The 11,895-nt window shown below is 37.6% G+C and overlaps 1 pseudogene; it reads right to left on the minus strand.

The window, feature by feature from the left end:
• Positions 1 to 1,457: 1,457 nt before the first annotated feature.
• On the minus strand, positions 1,458 to 2,321 carry LOC123241356 (annotated as a pseudogene).
• Between the last annotated feature and the right edge of the window lie 9,574 nt (positions 2,322 to 11,895).

The following is an 11,895-nucleotide window of genomic DNA, read 5'->3' on the forward strand; positions in this document are numbered from 1 at the left end:
GCTTTTTGTAATCATTTACTTCCTTTTCCAGGTGTTTGCCAGCCATCCTTTTAAATAGTATATTCTAGAATTGAAATATTATATTCTATAATTTTGCCAGGAATCAAAGTCAAACTCACTGACCCATAGCATAGCCTACGAATTCCATGCTCTTGTCTCAAAACAAAAAACAAACAAAAAACTTTCTCCAATACCATAGTACTTCCATTTCCCATAATCTTGGTCACTGATAATAACTCTGAAATTAAATCTGCTAGTCCTTCCAGTATTCTTGGATGGCATTTACCTACTCCAAGTGTTTTGAACTCATCAAGGATAAGTGCTCTCTGATTCCTCTTGGTCTTAAATTCCTTTAGAACTACCTTCTAACCATTTTTACTCTGTCCTTTCCAGTCCAAAGACTTTTCTTTGGCAAGAAAAAAAGAAAAGAATCAAAATTAAAATCGAGCAGCCCTTTCTTCTCTCCATTCACTGCAATTTCATCCACCACTCATCAGGAGCAACGATTCTATCTCTATTTTGTTGTGTGATTTTCCCCAATGCAAGTTTAAAAACAAATTGGGGTCCATAGAGATCCTCATCAGCTTCAACTTATTCTCAGGTTGAGTTGGGCTTTTACGAATGGGTAAGAATTAAAGAGATAAAGAAGGAAGGGTTCTCTGAACACAAGGGACAGTAACAGCAAAGAAAGAGAGATAAGAATGAAGAAAAAGTAGTCTAGAACTTAAGATTGTTTAGAACTTAAAATTTCTTGGTGGAAAAAAAGGATGAGATTACACTGGAAGAGTAGGTTGGTGTCCGGTAATGAAATAATACAAAGATGAAGAATCAGGTGCTTCTGTCAAGGATCTTGGTCTCTATTAAGCATTTGCTAATAAGGTCTGAAATGAGGCAACATCTACCTTAAATTAATTAGGATTTATGAGAACCCTAAAACCCACCACTGAAACACTAATTCATACACAAAAGACACAAAAAGACATATAACTTCTCTAACCCTGAATCCAAATCTTAGTCAAGCTCTAGAAAATGAAGCTACATACATCCTACCTTCTACAGGAAGCCTTTTTTTTTTTTTTTTGACCTGAGAGTTCATTTATTTTTCTCATCTAAGGTTGCTCAAAAGACAATTAGTATTATCATTTACATTTACCCAGTGTTGGGTCTCCAAATAAAACCCTAACTCCTCAATTCCATAATCAAATTTCAATGCAAAAAGAACAATGTTCAGCTCTATGCTAAAATCTCAAACAATTCCCAAAGATAAACAGATATGCCAGTTAAGGTAAAGTCTACTTTAATAAACTAAACTATACATGTTTCAACAGAAAATTACACTTTCAACAAGAATGTTCCCAAGACCATCTGTATTAGAGTTCATGTCAAATTTTAGGCAAATTTTTACACAAATAGTAACTAAAGCCCTTGGGCTTGCTCTTTAATTTTAATTTTAAAGGTTATGCTGAATGACATTTTTTAGCTCCTTCTCTTGCTAATTTATCAGCTTCTTCATTGCCTTCTAAGGCCGAATGACAGGGAACATGTACCCATTGAATATCAATGCCTCGAGTAAGTTTATCGAGCTTCACAAAGTCATCTTTGTTGCTGACCTTTTTTCCTGCGCTTGTTTTCCAGCCATTTTTCTTCCAGTCTTTAATCCTATTCGTTATACCATTTACAGTACACATACTATATGTGTAGAGAACCAGCTTATTGATATTTTGATCCTTTGCCTGTTGGATAGCTTTGCAGGCGGCATGTATTTCTGCTCTTTGGTTTGTTTGTCGCCCAGGAAGTCTATCACCCACATTTAGGGGATGGCCTGGCCCCCAGTAAACACCAATGCCAGCTCGAGCTGTCTTCTTCCCCTTACTGGAGCAGCAGCCATCTGTGTAAACCACAGCCGCATCTCCCATGTAACAAAATGAATCTTTGTTAAGTGAGGGTCCTGAGTCTGAAGCTCGTTTTGCTAGCTTTGGGCAAGGCTCTTCCTCCTCTTCGTCGGATGATGATTCACAGAGTGGTCTCCTGTTTGACTTCAGTTCGAGGGCCGGCGAGTCACATTTCTTATTCTGCTCCGCGGAATGACCAGGGCTTACACTTCGGACAAAGGCCCAAGCCGCATCAGGAGTAGCAAACCTCTTAAACCTGGCAGAAGGAAATCGATTCACTTGTGCTTGACATTCACTCCAGGTGAGGAACACGCCGGGCTGGCGGCCCCTCCTCACAGCGTAAAACATACTGCTGCACTAGGAGCGCGCGCCCCAGCGGTCAAAGGCACCCGCGACTACTCCAGGGACGGCGGCTCAGAGCTTCAGCATGGCCCGTTCTGGGGCATCTTGGCCACCCGGGAGAATCCGAAGCGTTCCCCACGCCGGCACAAGGAAGTACGAGGAGCGGGAGCTTCCGCCCGAGGGGCAACCGTGACGCGCTTCAGCACCGTTCCAGCAAGCTGAAAGCCTTTCTTAAGCCCTCTTAATTCTAGTGCCTTCCCTCTGCTAATTTAATTTTTCCTATGCCCGTATACATCTTGCTTCGAATGTCTTTTCTGGCATGGTGTCGCTCCCATTTAGTTCGTAAGCTCTGTGAGATATTAAAAGTTATGTTGACTCAGTGACCCATTCTTCCCAGTCCTGGGGAGAGACATCACTCAAACTGTTATAGTAAAGTCACATGAGACGTCACAAAGGCAAGTCACATGCTCACGCGGGCAAAGTGTCAGGACCTGGGGAGAAGCAAAGGCCCAACCTATTTTGCCGATGTGAACCTATTAGAATTGTCTTTATTTCATCATGAAAATTGTATTATAAAAAGCTGCACCACCTTGAAAGCTCGCTGATATCATGATCAGATGGTCAACGTGTTGCTACCTTGTACGCTTTTAAAACTACCTTTAACTATCTTTGTTTTAGAGCTTTTCTGTGTTAACCAGGGTAAAAGCCCCCACATACTCGCCAAAAAAAAAAAGCGTTTTTCTTTCAACAGAGGGAACTGAACTGTCTTTTATCTCCTTTTATATGCTCAACACTTTGCATAGTTCCTGGTACATAGTAGGCATTTAATAAATGTGCAGTGATTGACTGATATGCAACTGCTCCTGGTAGGAATAATTTCTATATAAACTTAGAGCGGAGGTGTCCAACAGGCTACATAAGAGCCTACAACATTCTCCACAGCACCTGAATAAGTTTAATATGTAATTGGGAAAGATTTAACAAAATAAGTAAAAACATATAAAATAGATATAAAATATAGACATATTTTAAAACTAAGTCAATGTGTAACTTGGAAGGATCCTTACCTATGGAATAGTGGGCTCCCTTTTCTATTTGAGTTTGACACTATTAGGCAGATTCTACTCGACCTATGTCTGGGAGGCTATGTGAATTTACACTAAGGTTGGCAAAGGAAGCTGCAATGCTTCATAAATGCACTAATCTAGGGTAATCCAAACTTTTAAACATATAATTATGGGGAGACAAGATAAGGATGAAAACAGGGGTTGGTAGAGTTTTTTTAAGTTTTTGGGAAGGTCTGTATACTTGGATTCGTGCTTATCAATATTTATCAAATTTATAGCCGATCTGAAGCTTTAGGGATTCCCCATTGACAGTTGAAAAAAACACTGTACAATTTGGTCCCAACCTATTCCTACAAATATCCCATTACTAATCCATTGGACTGTGGTAGGAGCTGCCTTTTACCTTTCTTTGTATAGTACATGCTCATCCAACTTACAAATGATTCAAAGCTCAGAGAAATGACTAATAATTTTGTTTCTATTTATAATATATATTGCTTCACTTTCCCTCAAGTCTCTTAGGCTAGGTCCATGAATTTTTTTGATAACTTAATTTTAATATACTTGATTTTTATATGTGTGATCCTCAGTATTTTATTTTATTAACTTGAAAGCATTATTTTGGGAAGGGATCTTTATGCTTCATCAGACAGCCAGAGGTGTTCCTGACTCAAAAAAGACTAAAACCCTATTTTACTCCTGCTCTTAAAGATGAGAGCTAATTTAGACAGCTTTTAGCAAAGAAAGATAAGAGATATTCACCAATAACTAGAATACAACATAGAATATGAAAATGCAATAAGAGAAAAATTAAGAGTCATGGAAGTTGAAATGAGAATGTGATCTCCGAATTAAGAACATTTTGGAATGCTTCTCAGGGAAAAAAATAGCCCTTGCATTGGTTTTTGAAGGATGGGTAGAATTTGAGAGGTGGAGCTAGAAAGAAAAGCCCAGTCAGGTGGAGGAAATAGTATTAGGAAAAAAAAGAAGAAGAAGAAGAAGAAAACCTACATGTGCTCAATCCTTTTTTTTTTTTTTTAAACCCTTAACTTCTGTGTATTGGCTCCTTGGTGGAAGAGTGGTAAGGGTGGGCAATGGGGGTCAAGTGACACAGCTGGGAAGTGTCTGAGGCTGGATTTGAACCTAGGACCTCCTGTCTCTAGGCCTGGCTCTCAATCCACTGAGCTACCCAGCTGCCCCCTACTCAATTCTTTTTGACTAGGGTATAAGGTACACAAGGGCAATAGATGGTCAGTCAATAAACATTTACTAAGCACTTACTATGTTTCTGGCTCTGTTCTAAGAGCTAGTGATACCATACAAAGAAAGGCAAAAGGCAACCCTTATCCTCAAGGAGCTCATACCCTAACAGATTAGTAACAGGATATTGGAAGATAGGGGGTTGGGACCAAACTGTGCAGAGACTTATTGAAACTGAAATGGGAAATTCCTGAAGGTTTATGAAGTAGAGTCACCTGATCCAATTGTAAAGTCCTTTATTCCCTAAGCCCAGCATTTTTTCTGAGGCTTTTTATCCTGAAGCCCTTCTATTCCCTGTTTTGTGTTAGCTTTCAGGGGAATCTTTGTCTATATGGAAACTAATTGTACTTGCTATAAACAGATGCTTGTATTCCCTTAGCTTATTGCTGTGAGAGCTGAGTAGACAACAACGGGGTCATTAAGAGAGGAAGAAGAACTGGGATGGGACAATGCAAATTGTGTACACAAAAAAAATTTTGCTGAGCCAAATGATTTGGGAAAAAATTTACAAGGCTAAGAGAAGCCACTAGCAACTCTTAACCAATCCAAATTGCCCCCACATGATTAACTATAACACAAACTTGATTTTTTTTAAAAAGGAAAGTAATGCCTTTCATTCATAATCATATCCTATTGGGCGTGATCAAATGTTCCTAAGTGGACAGTCAAACTTCTAAATGACCATGTAATTCTTCCTCCCTGCATAGCAGGAAAAAGAAGAGTATCAATATGCCAAGGCTGCTTGATTTCATGGTTGCATGGTTACCAAGCAGATGGATAGATGAACATGAATTTGTTTTTTTACAAACAGAGAGAACCCCTGTCAATCCAAGTTGGATCCATCTGGCTATCTAGCTTCAACACTATATGAAGGGGTAGGAAAGGAGGGGAGGAGATGAAAACACACAGAGAGAGGAAAGAAACAGGATGGGGTGAGAAAACAAGAGAGGAGAGAGAAAAGGTTTGACTCTTTCTGAGTCTATATAATTTTAAGAAGTGAAGTTTCAGTAGATTGGTGAGAAGAGGGGCCAGTTCTGAACTAGTGTCCAGAATAAGGATGGTGGTGGTTCCCTAATACTCTTGTCAGATCACATCTGGAGTATCGTGTTCAGTCCTTAATGGAATTTTAAGAAAGGTATTAAAAACCTGGAGAATATCTTGGGAGTAGATGGGAAGGAAAGACTAAAGGAATAATCAAGCAATCAACAAACAAACATTTATTCTATGTCTGCTGTGTCTTGGGCACTGTGGAAACAGCCAAAAATTAAACAATCCCTAAATGCAGGGTGCTTACATTCTACAAAATATTCCACAATTCTCACTTTATGGTCCAGATCTATAAAAGGTAGTATGTTATAGCATCAATGTCAACAAACTGTGACCTGAGGTCCAAATCTGGCTCACTTCCTATTTTTGTGTACCCCATGAACTAAGAATGATTTTTACATTTCCAATACAATAGAACTTTCCTCTAGATGTTTCCTGTTAAAACTTTTACTACTTGGGGCAGCTAGATGGCTCCTTGGATTGAAAGGCAAGCCTAAAGAAAGGAAATCCTGGGTTCAAATCTAGCCTCATGACACATCGTAGCTATGTGACCCTGGACAAGTCACTCAAGCCTCATTGCCTGTCCTTTATCCCTCTTCTGTTTAGAACCAATACCCAGTATTAATTCTAAGATGGAATATAAGGGTTTTAACTTTTTAAATTTATTACTTAACTATTTTAGCCTACTGATGCTCTATTTTACTTATCTCTCTCAAAATATGCATGATTTTATTAGAGAAAATCAAACCTTCACCCCACATTCATGACCTTGTATAGATCTAGCCAATTTAAAACACACATTCAATTTCTTAGAATTTCATTGTTCTCTAAAAATATTTAACTTCCTGTAGTCTGGTCAATTTAGATATGGAATACTCTGCCTCCTCATTGGATTATTTCTATTCTAAGCACTCAGCTCTTTTCTTTAAAATTCAGCTTTGCAGGTTTGGTGTGCCAACCAACCTTCTTTGCTTATCAAGTTATCATATTCATTTTTCTTTGTTTTCTTATAACTAGAATAATCCTTTGTGATTCTAATTGTTTATACTTGGAAGATAAAGAGATTCTTTTCTGATCTCTACAAAATTTATTCCTGGGTATAGTAGTTCTGAAATGTGATTATAATGTTTTTGGTGACCTTTACTTATGATTTATTTCTCTTAGTGTTCTGTAGATTCTCTTCAGTTGTGTGTCAATGTCTATCTCCAGCATTTCTGGGGAATTTTTGTTATTATTTCTTAAAAACCTCTATCAGGTTTTCATTTGAAGAATATTTTTCTAGGAAACATTAAATCTTTAGAATATCTCTTCATAGTCAATTTTCAAGTTTAAAATTCTAAAGTTTGCATGTGTTCTTCCAATCCATTTTACTACGTTTCATTATTTTTCCTTCTGCTCAACATTTTTATTTTTCAATTCTATCATCTTTTTTCAGAGATTTTACTTTTATAGGGAATATTGATCTTTTGTCCTAAAATCAATAGTTTTTAATTAGCCATGCTGATATCCTACTGGAGAGCTTTGATTTCTATCATTTGCTTTATATTTTTACTTAATTCCTTGATTGGTTTACTGAAACATTCTGGAACTTCTTGGAGCTATTGCACTGAGATTTAAGAGGAACTTAAGGAATTTGTTATGATAGCTTCATCTTCCTCAAAAGGATTAGGACTCAGAATCCTTTGTTTCAAAATACTACATTGAGTTTGTTCTTTTCTTCAAATAATCCAAGAACACAATTTTAATCCATCAGGCCTTCTTAAAAATATAACAGACTTAGATTTGAGATATCTTAGATATCTTAGAAGTCCTCTATTCTAATTCACTCATATAGAGTAAGAAAGGGAGTCCAGGAAATCTCAAGGTCACAAACATAGTGAGCAATAGAGCTAGGGTCTGACTTCAAAGTTATCATTCTCCACTACATTACTAGCAGTTTTCCTTTCACTGGGGCTTAGCATGAAGTTTAATCATCTGTAATTCCAAGAATTCACCCTTTCTCTCTTTATTCTAATTGTGGCAACATTTATCCACTTCCAATTTTCTGCTTCTCCCATTTTCCAGTATTTTTCAATTATTTCTCATTATTTCTGATTATGTCTCTGAGATCACATTTTTAAGTTTCTTCTGTGTCCTGGGATGTAATTCATTTAGACCTGGAAGTTTGAACTCATTTAGAGTGGCTATGCATTCTCTTACTACATCCTCAGCACTTCTCAGAATCTGGTTTACTCTCCATCATATTTGTTCAGTCCTTCCAGTCTGATGTAATTATCTTTGTTAAAGAAAACTGGAACAAAATAACAGTGGAGTATTTGTGCTTTACTTCTGACCCTTAACATAGTCCCTTCTGCTCCATGCACTTGGCCTGTGTCAAGTGTTTTATAAAAGCCTCAAAGTAATATACAAATGCCAGCCATTATCATTATTCTCATTCTTTGGTTCTGAACACAGAGAAGGAAGGATGGCAAGTTGTGGGAATGACTCATAGATACTATGAAGGGTGAGGGCACTTCTTACTGCTTACAGAAAGACAATGTTTTAGTCGTCATCAGCTTACTGCTGAGTATTACATGAAAAACCAGATTGTTCCTTGACATGACAAAATGGGAAATCTGCCTTCTATGGGGAATGGCTGAACAAGCTGTGGTATATGATGTGGAATTCTATTGTGCCATAAGAAATGATGAAGAAAATGATCATACAAAAAATAAAGCAAGAAAACCTATATGAAGTGATGCAAAGTGAAGTGAGCAGGACCAAGAGAACACTGTACATAGTAAGAGCAATAACATATAGTGGGTGATCAATTGTAAATGACTTAACAGTTATCAGCAATGAAAGAATCCAGGATAGTCCCAATAGACTGATGAGGAAAAGGCTGTCTACCACCATAGAAGGATCAGACACTGAATGCAGATTGAAGCATACCATTTTTCACTTTATTTCCTTCATGAGTTTTTCTCTAGTGTAAGTGATATATATCTTCTTTTTTAAAAAACTCTTACCTTTTGTCTTAGAATCAATACTGTGTATTGTTTCCAGAGCAGAAGAGTAGTAAAGGGCTAGGCAATGAGGGTTACATGACTTGCCTAGGATCACACAGCTAGGAAGTGTCTGAGGCCAAATTTGAACCCAGGACCTCCAGTCTCTATGCCTGGCTCTCTATCCACTGAAAAACCTAGCTGCCCCCATGTGTCTTCTTTCACAATATGAAGAACATATGCATTGAATGATAGCCAGTGTACAACCTATATCATGGGAAGGGAAAGAGAGAACATGGATTTCAAAATGTCAGAAAATGATCATTAAAATTGTATCCACATGTAATCTGAAAATATTAAAAAAAAAAAAGGAATATGCCCTCTGTGTCTGCTGAAATAAAGAGTCTTCTGGGCCAGTCAGATCTGAGGACCACTACACAACTACTAATCCATATGTGAATAAACAGGGCAGACTAGCCAGTCAGGATGAGACTTTTCCATCTGACTTACAGCTAAAATCTTCCATATACGATGTCTCCCCACATTAGAATGTGAGCACCTTGAAAAAAGGACTGTCTTCCTTTTCTATTTTAATCTCTAGTGCAGTGATGGCGAACCTTTTAAAGCCAGAGCACCAGGCCCCACCCCCACCATGCCCCCCAAACTGAGTGCCATGTCTGCCCCCCAATAGAGACCTCATGTCATGCTCTTCCCCTCTCTGAGTGCTGGCATGCCCCCCATTACCCCACACAGAGGAGGGAGGAAGTGCTCTCATTAGCCTGCTGGGTGGAGGGCCAGATGAAGTGAGGAATGTCCTCAGTGAGTATAGACAGAGGGAGGGGAGTGGCCCAAGTGCTCTGCTCCCTTCCAGCTCTGCGGCCTATGAGCTGCCCACCTTACCCCCTGTGCACTCCCATTGGCTGCTGGGCAGAGGGAAGATGTGAAAAAATATCATCAGGCACAGTGCAGACAGGGAGGGGAGCAGCTCCATCCCGGTGTTCCTCTGCCTTTCTAGTAACGAACTCTGAGGGAGAGGGGGGAGCAGTCGTACCCATACACCCATACAGAGTGCTCTGGTTGCCATCTTTGACACTTGTGCCATAGGTTCACTATCACTGCTCTGGTGCTTAGCATGGTGCTTCATACAAGTAAATACAGGTATCACTTCCACATCATGCAGGCTAGGAGTTTGGCCACCATCAATCTGGAAAAACCCTGTAAAATATTTTATCCCTCCCTTCATACCAGAGAAGTCTAAATTTTTTTTCTTTTTTATCTAATGGGTGTTTACAGTATCATATGCATTTATGAGTTTCTAAACTTTTAAAGATATTTCAACATTTCTAGCCTTTGTGTGTTGTCTGCTGATTCTTTCACTCCTTTTGAAAATTTTACTTTTTACTTATTTTAACTTTAAACAAGAAATTTGAATATTTGTGGTTTTAAGAGATAAAATGTTGATATACCATATTATATATATTATGAATTTATGAGTTTCTAAACTTTTTCTGTGTCATCTGCTGCTTTTGTGTGTTGTCTGCAACTTTCTTAAAATTCCCATTTAATTTCTTATGCAACTCTCAATATGTTGAAGCCATGATGGGGTAGTTACGATGTGGAAGGGATACTTGTACTTGATAAGTGCTTTATTCATCCCTTCCTTCATTCAAATGAAAAAACTGGAAAATAATCTATGGAGATTAAAAAGACATGGTCAGGAAACCAAAAAACTTAAGAATCTAGGCTATGAAATCATTGCTACTGGGAAGATAAGCATCTTGAAAAATAAGCAGAAAAGGAGATAAGAACAAACAGATGAAAAAAATGGTGTCAGAGAATAAAATTTGGATTTCTTGAACATGTTACAACATACAGTATTAGGTTCTTGGCCAGCAAAGTGCACCTAGCAAAATCTAGGAACAATGAATTTATATAGAGATGAACAGATATGATTAAAAGACCTTTAAATAATAAAATGAGATAGGATGAAAAAGAGGACAAATGAGAGAAGGGAATAAATGGTTACTAAAATCTAGGATATGTTCACTAAGAATAAGACATGACAAGTTAACATCATTGCTTTTAACAACAGAATTATTATGCTAAAAGATTATGGGAATCCCAAGGATGTTAAAAAAAACGATTTCAACAAAGCATTTGACAAAGTTTCTCATGTTATCTTCATTAACAAAATGAAGGAATATGAGTAGGATGGAAATGGAAAAAAATGGAATGGAAAAAAAACTCTCTATGATATAGACTAGCCCAGGTAAAATCACAAATAACATAGGTACCAATGTCCATAAGAATATAATTCCAGCCTTAAAGGGAAAACTGTATAAATAGAAGTAAGAATGCTCTGAATATGTATAGTATCCTAATTAGGCCACATCTAGAGTTTCTGCCTTTTGGAGAAAATCAGATTTAGTATAGCAACTTCAGTTTTGCTTCTTCCATCTTTCAAAAACAAATTATCATTAAGTTAAAAATGGGTCAGCTGTACTTCTTGTATTCAAGAAAATTCTAATAGACATCCTTATTGAAGTCCCCCAACAATAATCCAGCATATCCCCATGACATAATTGTGATCTGTTTCCTGAATTCCTTAGCTATTTCTTCGTTTTGTCTGGTGATCTGTAGGATACACCTCTTTGTTGTCACCACTGAATTTTTCTCAAATAATCTCTACCAGGTTTCCCCTTCTGGCTATTGGATTTCTTTAAATCAATATGTCTTATTAATATGTAACTATTTTGTCCTCAGCTCCCTCATATTAATCTTCTTTTTCTTGAATAAGGCACAATTTTCCAAAACCACAATCCAGTCATCAGGTGCATCTCATGAAACCTCATTGATGCTTACAGAGTCAAATTTGCCTCCTTATATTATGATCTCTGGGTCACCTTGCTTGTTACTCATACTTTGTTCCTTTTGTGTATAGAAATCTAAGGCTATATAGGTTTTCTTATAGGTTTCTTTCTTGGATTTTATCTCATAGATTTCTGGGACACTCTATTGTTATTCTTCCTTTATAATATCTATTCATTATGCTATCTGGTTTGGTAGGTACATTTAGGTGGTTTCTTCTCTCTCGGTTTCTTTTGCTTCCCCTTCCTTCTCAGTTTAAATCATTTTTTTATTAAATTTGCAAGACTCATGGCAGATACATTCATATTTCTAGCCCTTGTTTTATGTACTTCATCCATAGCCAGAAGCCTATCATTTCTGCATTTTAAGTCATGTCACAAGTAAAACCACCAAAGGGCAGTCAGTTGGCTTCATAGATAGAGAGCCAGACCTGGA

Source organism: Gracilinanus agilis, chromosome 3, assembly GCF_016433145.1.
Source record: "Gracilinanus agilis isolate LMUSP501 chromosome 3, AgileGrace, whole genome shotgun sequence".
NCBI classification, from domain to species: domain Eukaryota; kingdom Metazoa; phylum Chordata; class Mammalia; order Didelphimorphia; family Didelphidae; genus Gracilinanus; species Gracilinanus agilis.